Genomic DNA, 9,585 nt, shown 5'->3' with positions numbered 1-9,585 from the left:
CTGCACAAATAATAGATTGGCGTAAAGAACATTGAGGGATGCATAGTTGGCTACCTTTGAAAAGATACCCTTCTTGCTGATGAAATTGTTGATAAGTATGTTAGGAACTGGATTTCCATATCTCACCAAATTCAGGATCTTTCTCATACAAATCTTTCACAACTTCAAAGCCAACAACCTTCAATTGTAAGGTAGATAGGAGAGTGAGGCGATGACTTAAAGCATCAGCTACTTTGTTTTGTGCACCTGACTTGTGCTTGAGGAGAATTGGAAAAGCTTGAAGAAACTCACTCTAAGTTGCATGTTACCAGTTAAGCTTGTGTTAGGAGCTAAGGTGTTTGAGGGCCTCATGGTCAGAATATAAGATGAATTCTTTTGGCAACGAATAATGGCTCTAATGATCCAGGGCTTGAATAACAGCATAAAAGTCCTTATCATACATTCAATATTCCAATCTTGCATCATTAAGTTTCTCACTGTAAAAGGAAATTGGTCTTCCTTATTGAGAAAGAACAACACCAATACCAATAGTAGAGGCATCACAATTAACTTCAAATGCCAAATCAAAGTTTGAAAGTGCAGGCGTGGGAGCTTTAGTAATCCTTTCTTTCAATTCCTCAAAGTTATGTTGTTCCTTAATGATCTACATAAAACTATCTTGCTTGAGACATTCAGTAAGCGGAGTAGCCACAAAACTAACATTTTTGAGGAAACGTCGGTAAAAGGAGGTCAATCAATGAAAGCTTTGAACATCGTGAAGTGACTTTGGATTGGCCAATTGACGATAGCATCAACTTTGCTTTGGTCCCCTTCAATCCCTTAGTTTGAAACAACATATCCTAGGAAGATAACTTTGTTCGTCATAAATTCACATTTCTTTAAGTTAGCAAAAAGCTTTTTCTCTTAAAGTACTTCAAATATCTGTAGTAAATGCTCTAAATGCTTTTTCTGATTTCTACTCTATACCAAAATATCATCAAAATAAACCACAATGAACTACCCAATAAAAGGATGGAATACTTGGTTCATTAGGCACATAAAGGTGTTGGGTGCATTAGAGAGGCCAAATGGCATAATTATCCATTCATATAGCCTATCCGAGTTTTAAATGCAATTTTTCATTCATCTTCAGGTCACATTCGAATTTGGTGATAACCACTGCACAGATCGATCTTGGAGAAGATAATAGCACCATGCAATAGATCCAACAAATCATCAAGTTTAGGAATGGGAAAATAATACTTGATGGTGATTTTGTTTACGGCACGACTGTCAATGCACATATGCCATGTTCTATCTTTTTTTGGAACTAATAAAGTAGGAATAGCACATGGGTTGATGCTTTCTCTTACCAGGCTTTTCTTCAAAAGTTGTTTGACTTGATGTTGTAACTCTTTATGCTCTTGCGAACTCATGTGATCAGCAAGCTTGTTTGGAATTACCGAACTAGGGATGAAACCAATGGCATGCTCAATTCCTCGCATTGGTGGTAGTCTATGGGGTATCGCATTGGGTACAACATCACAAAACTCCTCAATTATGGGTTTGACCTCTTTTGATAAGGGTGAAAATACTTCATTCTCCTTACAAACTAATAAGAGGTATAAAAGGTTTGACTCACGATAAGTTTTGTTTAAACCAGACATAGTGATGAGTGCTTTATCTTCCTCTTGTCTCTTTGGGTAGTCTTCTAGCTTTAATACAGTCAACATAATTTTTACTCTATCCTTGATGAAGGAATAAGTATTCTTGTATCCATCATGGTGAGCTCAATGATCATATTGGCATGGGCATCCTAAGAATAGGTGGCATGCATCCATTGGGATAACATCACACCAGACCTGATCTTCATACTTAGTTCCAATAGAGAATTGAACACAACAATGCTTCATTACCTTAACTTCATTTCCTTTTCTCAGCCATTGTAGCTTACAAGGATGAGGATGCACTTAAATTAGAAGTTTCAACTTTTCCACCATGTGGTTGGCAACAACATTCTCACAGCTTCCATTATCAATAATGACATTACAAACCTTCCCTTAAGATGTGCATCTTGTATAGAATATGCTGTGACAAAGCCAACTTTCATCTTCGGTCACAATAGCAGTGTTAAGGTTACGACGAACAATAAGTGCTTCTCCATGGTTAGCAGAAACTTCTTCTATCTTTTTGTTGTTGAATATTTCTAGCTCATCATTTATTTCTTCCATGTTAGGTTTTTCCATAACTTCTTCTTTAACTAAAGAGATAATTTTTCAATTCAGATAATCAGAAGCAATATGCCTAAATCCTTGGCATTTGAAGCACTTTTGTTGACGTTAAAAGCATGAGTAGAAGTAGTCTTTTCATTACTATTGTTTGCAATTTTGGAAGAGTTTACCTTTGGAGGCAAAATAGTTGCTAAACTTTGTCTCCCACGGTTTGAGGTGGAACTTTTTTGTCTAGATGAACTTATTGAGCCTTTTCATGATTGTTGTTTCTCAACCTTTAGTGCTAATCTGATGACATCATTTAAGTTCCAATATGGTTGTAGTTGAACAATATATGCAATTTTAAGATTTAGACCTCCAAGATAACGAGCTACAGTTTGTTCTTCAGGTTCATGGACATTGCATTTCATGTGTAGTTGTTCGAATTTCTTTGCATATTCTTCCACCAACATTGCTTTTTATCTCAAGTTATGAAATTTGATAAAAATTTCTTACTGATAATGTTTAGGAAGGAACTTATGTTTGAGATCTCGACGCATCTTTTCTTATGTTCTGATCTTGTTGCAACCTTCTGTTTCTCATTGTCTTTGGAGATTTTCCCACCAAATAGAAGCATGCTTTTTCAATTTAATTGCCATAAGCTTCACATGTTTTTCATCGAGAATATCTTTGAGCTCAAAAACTCTTTCCACTATGTAGAGCCAGTCAAAGAAGTCATCAGGGTGAAGTCTTCTTTCAAATTCATGAATATCAATTTTGATTCCCAAATCTCTAGTAGCAACAATTCTCAGGTGATGAATAGGTACTTCTTCATCAGAAGACGAATTTTGACGAAACGGTTTGGTGTCATTCTCTTCATCACTAGAGCTACTATTTTTGATTTGAGCATCACATCTTGCGAGTTGCTCTTATAATTCTTGAATTTGTTGACGTAGTTTTGCAATCTTGATCTCGTGATCATCTCTTTGACGACTTTGACATCTTGGCAACATGTTATTGTATGATGATGACAATGTGGTGATATAGAAAAAGATGATGATATAACTATAAAATAATAAAAGAAATAGATTTACCCGAACAAGGGGTAACGAAACTCGACAGTGAACCTGAACTACGTAGCAAACAATGACCTTCCTGCTTTGATACCAAACTGAGGTTGAGGCATTGTAAAGACACCTAGGCATTATAAAAGACACTGATCGTGGTGAGGTTAGAAACCCCACTAAGGTGAATCACCAATCTTGGCAAGGTTGAAAACCCTACTAAGGTGAAAATTACCAAAATCCCATTTTGATTGACTAGGCCAAAGATACTAAAAACCTCTTACTCTTTAAAAAGAGCTTAGAGAAATAAGCATTTCTGCTTAAGAAAATATTATTTTTTAACTCTCAACTTGAATGTCTCATAACTAAGCCTATAGGTCCTATTAGAGTATTATAAGCCGACATCCTAATAAAACTCTACTTCTAGTTGCCTAATATAATTAGAATAATTAACATGAGATTTAAATAAAATAGGTGTTTTATTCTTAAATAGAACATGATTAGCTTAAAGTCCTAATACAAGTTAAAGAAGAATTTTAATGTACCTATAATTCCTAAATAATAATAATATAATAATATACTCCTATATCACTAGTCTTACTTCAAGCTTTGTTTTTTTTTTTAGGTACTTTTTGGTCATTGTATGAGAAGAGTAAAGAGCTTGGAAATTGTCCCTTGTGATATGAAAATTGAGAAGAATTTTTAGAGACTTTTGAGACAAAATTCACAATACTCTAATCATTTGAAAACAATGGCTGATAATAAAAAAGAGAGGCACATTCAAGGGTGAGTAGTGGAAGATAATTAATATTTCCATTCGTTTAAGGTCTTTACTCGAATATAGGAAGGGCGGTTAGTCAAGCTAACAACTTTGAGATAAAGTTGACAATCATTCAAATGCTTTAAACTTTAGTGTAATTTAGGGGTTTATCTAATGACAATCTTAATGCTCATATCTCAAATTTTTTGAAAATTTGTGACACTTTCAAGCATAATGGAGTTATTGATGATGTCATTAGATTGAGACTTTTCCCTTTCTCATTATGGGACAGGGAGAAGATTTGGTTAAACTCGGTTCCTATAGGCTTTATTGCTACTTGGGATGATCTTGCTCAAAAATTCTTAGCTAAATTCTTTCTTACAGCCAAGACAATGAAAATGAGGAATAATATCACATCATTCATGCAACTTGATTCTGAGTTGTTGTACGAGGCTTAGGAGAGATAAAAAAATTTTCTTTAACATTGCCCTCATCGTGGTCTACCTAAGTGGCTTCAACTATTGACATTTTATAACAGTTTGAATCATCATATTGGGACAACTATTGATGTTGTTACTAGAAGAAGTCTTATGGCCAAGTCTATTGATGAGACTTATGATTTGTTGGAAGAAATGGCATCAAACAATTATCAATGGCCATCAAAAAGATCAATGCATAGGAGGGTAGTTGGAATTCAAGAGTTGGATGCTATCAATGCATTGATAGAACAATTTGTTGTTCTAACCAAGAAATTTGATTCTTTTGGAGTTCATTATGCTTAGAGTCCACTTGTTCTAGGTGATTATTGTGGAGATGGGTATTCCAGTGATCATTATCTAGTGAGTTCTGTGTTAGTTCAGTTAGTGTCACATCGCATTTCTGGGAGGGATTGTGATTGACGCATGGATGTAAACAAGCATAACCCATTAGGCCAAGCAAGCCTCCTATCATAACATCATCAAACATTCATCATCTCATGTGGAAGCATTATGTCACATCCATTAACGTACATAATTGTAATACATACATTCTTAAAACTTATTATACAATAAAGGAACTTTTCAACTTAATTATGTAAGCTCAACTTAATACATATATATGTGTATTAAAAAGTACGCCTGTCATAGTGCACAATAATATAAACATTAAACATAATCAGCACCCTCGGGTGTCCATATAGGGTCTTGAGCCATCACCATGATCTCATACATAATATTATTCATATAAGGTGCCCAAACATTGGCAATATCAACATAAACATGTTCATAGTCTATAAACATAACATAAAGTAAAGATCGACTTGTCATCAGAATGTGATCGACACGTTAAGCATCAAGTGGCTACTAGACACCAACCAAGGAATAAAGATCAGACACTGGTATCCGTGACACTAGCTGCTATCAGATGTTATCACTGATCTGTAACAAAATAAATGGGAATAATAACTTGTGAGTTACAAAGACTCCATGAGTGGATATGAGAAGGGGACAATCCAGGGGATAGGAGTACTTCGTAACCATGCATTTATAACTCATGCTGTTCCTAACTTTTGAATCATAAAATTCATTGTACATGTCATTTAAACTCATTTAAATACCTTTTGTTAGAAAACAAACTTATATAAACCTTTAGAAATCTTTTACCTTTAAAATCCTCTTCAAATTCACATGAACATCCTTTTCTGTACCATATCTATTGGTACATTATTGAATGTATTGATACTTTCAAACATCTATCGATACATTGGTAAAATGTATTGATACATTTCACTCAGAAAGCCTTCTATGATAGTCTGTTTAGAATGTATCGATACGTGCTCCATATGTATCGATACTTTGAACATAGAGACCAAATTTCTAAACAATTTCAGCATTTTTGCCATTCTTTAAGTCCTTTTGCATCTCGAGAACTGTCTTTAGGGCTTAATTTTTCTTACTAAGCACACTCTCATGCCATCATAAGGTATAAAGCATAAATATTACTCAAATGAACTCAACATACAACATATCATAAACATAACAACCATAATAATTTCATTAACATTAAAACTCATACATTGTCGTGGTTTAACCCCCATCAACCTTGGGCTAGCAATGTACATCCTCATTACACCTTGGGCTAGCAACACATATCCTTATTGCGCTTGGGCATTTTATGATGCATTATAGGAGTGAAGTTATCACTTACACCTTGTGAGAGCAGTATCAATCACACAATTTGAGTTTTCATACTCGTAGCATGTGGTATGTGGAATGCCCTTCTCATACATGCTTATTCATCTCATAAGGTATATGAAATTTACATCATATACATAATCTCATGGCATTTATACTAGCTCAATCATCTCATTTAGTATATGGAACATACATCTTATACATATTCTCATGGCATTAATCATGCATACTTAATCATCTCATGTAGTATATGGAATCCAACTATTTAAGTTATGAAAATCCAAAGCCAAAAGATTTAAAAGCTAAGAATGTCATCTTTTTCCATAAAAACCTAAATCTAGGCTTTAGAATTATAAAAATGGAATTTTGGATTAAATATGTGTTGAAAGAGCTTAAAAATAAGTGTTTTACCTTGTAAATGCGGGTGAGGGTTGCCAACCCTTGAAAAATGTGATATATTTATAAGCTAGGGTGTGAAAATATGTTTTTACCTTTTTTATTTTTCTGAAATCAACGAAATGTATTGATACATTGGCCCATGCAACGATGCATTTAGTTTTGGGGAAACAATATTGATACATTATGAACATGTATTGATACATGTTCATTAGAAACCTTTTTTGAGCTAAATGTATCGATACATCATGAACATGTATAGCTACATTTGAGATAGACTATAGTTTTCTGGGATAGATTGCTTGTAAAACCTACCTAACTTATTTACATTAAATGCCATTTAAGTAAATGTCTTTTTTACTTTCCATTTATTTCAGATATTTAATGTAAATAAGCAAACAACCCTTTTTTTTGGATTCAATCAAAATATCAAAAAAATTAAAATCCAAAAGAATCGAAATCTAAATTTTGCTGTTAAGAACAGAATCAAAAAAGGTTGATTGAAATTAAATTTGCGATTCCTATTTACCTTAGCAAATGTGCTCCAAAAATTAAGGAAACATCATTTTTGATCATCTAAAAACCAAAGGAATCATTACTGTCATTTTTTTATTTCCAAAAGATTGTTCTATAAAAATCACATATTTTGACCCCTTCTAGACTTAGAATATCTTTTGCTTTAAAAGTGACAGACAATAAAAAGTGTCAACAATTCTTTTGAAGGATCAATATAACTTTGATATTCGAAACATGTAATCTATATGCTCACCTAAGGATTTCCTAACTTATCATCGTACTCGAGGTGGGATTTCACAGTTAGTTGGGAATAGGCAATATAACAAACCATATTCCAAGAAAAAGAATGTGATTGCACTTCAAAGGAATGATGAGTCTCAAATCATCGAAATAGTTGACTTCGAGTGATGATAATATAAAGTGGAGTGGAATCACGTGAAACCTAAACTTAAGTTAGGTTGTTTCTTTAAATCTTAATCTCACACTTATGTATTCGCTTATGGTAGAACCATAATCATGATGAACAGTGGACTCATGTCTTATCTCCTTATAATATTTGATATAGCATTGGCACAATTATCTTAATGCATTGATCTGAACTCTGCATGTTGGGATTGCAATTGAGGTGAGTATTTGGGAACATATATGCAAATATTGGAGTTGATAGTATTAACACCACTTTTAGTGATTTCAAGAAGATTGGTGATTTAATTTAGCCCCAATAGATTGATGAATTAACTACTCATCATATCTTAATGCTTAAAAGATTAAATCTCGAGTATTAGATCACCACTTGAATGAAATCTAAGACTAGGGGATAAAATTCACATAAAAGGTAAAATGGTAAATTCACCTTGTTATTGGATGGCTATCGAGGTTCACAACATAAGGTTTGCAATTAGACAAACCAATATTAAATTTTACATATCGGATATTGTTCGTAATTATAGATAATTTAAGAGTGCAACTATAAATCTATGGTAGAGTGATTTCATAGTTAATAAACTAGAATTATTTTTAATGAGATTAAGAAATAATTCTATGTTTATTTGAGCTTGAAATATCAATGTCCAATTCGATTCCCCACTTAGCTTCATAGAATTCAACTTGTTTAAAATGGAATGTGTGTTTAATTATTTATGCAAATTAATCTTCAAATTTGGTTACTAAGTGTTGACTTAATTAATACAAGAGTTGTCTTAATCATAATATTTTTAGTAAGTCAAAAATTGTCTTAATATGGAAATATTTTTTAAGACAAGGCTTATCTTAAATAGAAAATATTTATTAAGATAATTATAGACTTATAAATAAAATAATGATGGAGGATATTTAATTATAAATATAAGAATTGAAATTATTAATTCTTTATTTATAATTAATTATAATTATGAGATAATTATATTACTCCATGTGTGATAAGGATTTCCTTGTTTTATTATTAATTCTTTTTAATTAAAGATGGATAATAATAAAATAGAATAATCCTATTTTAACATGGACTAGCAATTATCGTTAAATAAATAAATTATTTATTAATTCTAATTATGGATGGCGTATATTAATTTAATTTTAATTAATTAAATTAATAAAAAAGAGTTTTAAGAGAGCAAAACTTTTCTCTTTTACGGTTGGCCAAAGTTAATATATATATAAATATAATATTAGCTTATTTTTCCTTAAGCCTCCAAGACATGACCAAAATTTCTCCTCCATTTATCTCTCTAGATTTTCTTCTTCTTCCCTATTACAATTTTCTAAGAACCTCTAGCAAAAGAAAATTGCCATAGAAGAAATTGAGAGAAAATTATCTAGTCAACATTTTGAAAAGTATTCCACACCTAGCACACTCTAGGTTCAAGATGAAAAGATTCTTACTGAATAAGTGGTAATTCAAATTGTTGAGATTTTCGCTTGTGTAAATTGGATAAATTGCTTCCATAGCTATAAATTTTTGAAATCCATAGGTTACACAATCACAAGCATACGATTCAAATCCAACATTTTCAAGCATCCAAAGCATCATCACTCCATTAAAAATCAACAAAAGTGGAGAAAATTCAAGTAAGTGCCAACTTTCTTTGAAGAATTTTTTTCTTTGGTAAAATTGGATATTGAGGAAGAGATTTTTGGTTGATATTGATGGGTTTGTGCTTAATTTGATAATGTGATATTTGTGCTTAAAGATTTTTAGTTTTTATTGGTTATTTTGAAGATTTGATGAGTGAGAAATGGGAATAGTGCCAATTTTTTACAGTTAGAATTAAATTGTTGAATTGTAGAACTGTGGTGATTTTTGTGCTATCAAGTTGGTAGAATATTTTGTCGTTAAAGTTGAGATAAATGTCAGTTAAAATTCTACTACGCAAGTATATGTATCGAATAGATAGTATATTAGCAAGTAGAGTATCAATCCTATAGGGAATTGATCTAAAATTTTACTAAGTACTAAAATTAGAACAATTAGTTTTATTCAAATAATTAAA

General features: G+C 32.2%; 1 non-coding gene across 1 annotated transcript; it reads right to left on the bottom strand.

Moving 5' to 3' along the window:
- Window positions 1-4,408: 4,408 nt before the first annotated feature.
- On the bottom strand, window positions 4,409-4,515 carry LOC149527490 (small nucleolar RNA R71). Its single transcript, XR_016350952.1, has one exon. It is a non-coding gene; the product is annotated as a small nucleolar RNA R71 (small nucleolar RNA).
- Window positions 4,516-9,585: the final 5,070 nt, after the last annotated feature.

This window comes from Theobroma umbraticum, unplaced genomic scaffold, assembly GCF_002168275.2.
Source record: "Theobroma umbraticum cultivar Fairchild unplaced genomic scaffold, ASM216827v3 scaffold_56.0, whole genome shotgun sequence".
NCBI lineage: Eukaryota > Viridiplantae > Streptophyta > Magnoliopsida > Malvales > Malvaceae > Theobroma > Theobroma umbraticum.
The sequence above is the reverse complement of the archived record's forward strand: the minus strand, read 5'-3'. Positions and strand labels throughout refer to the sequence as shown.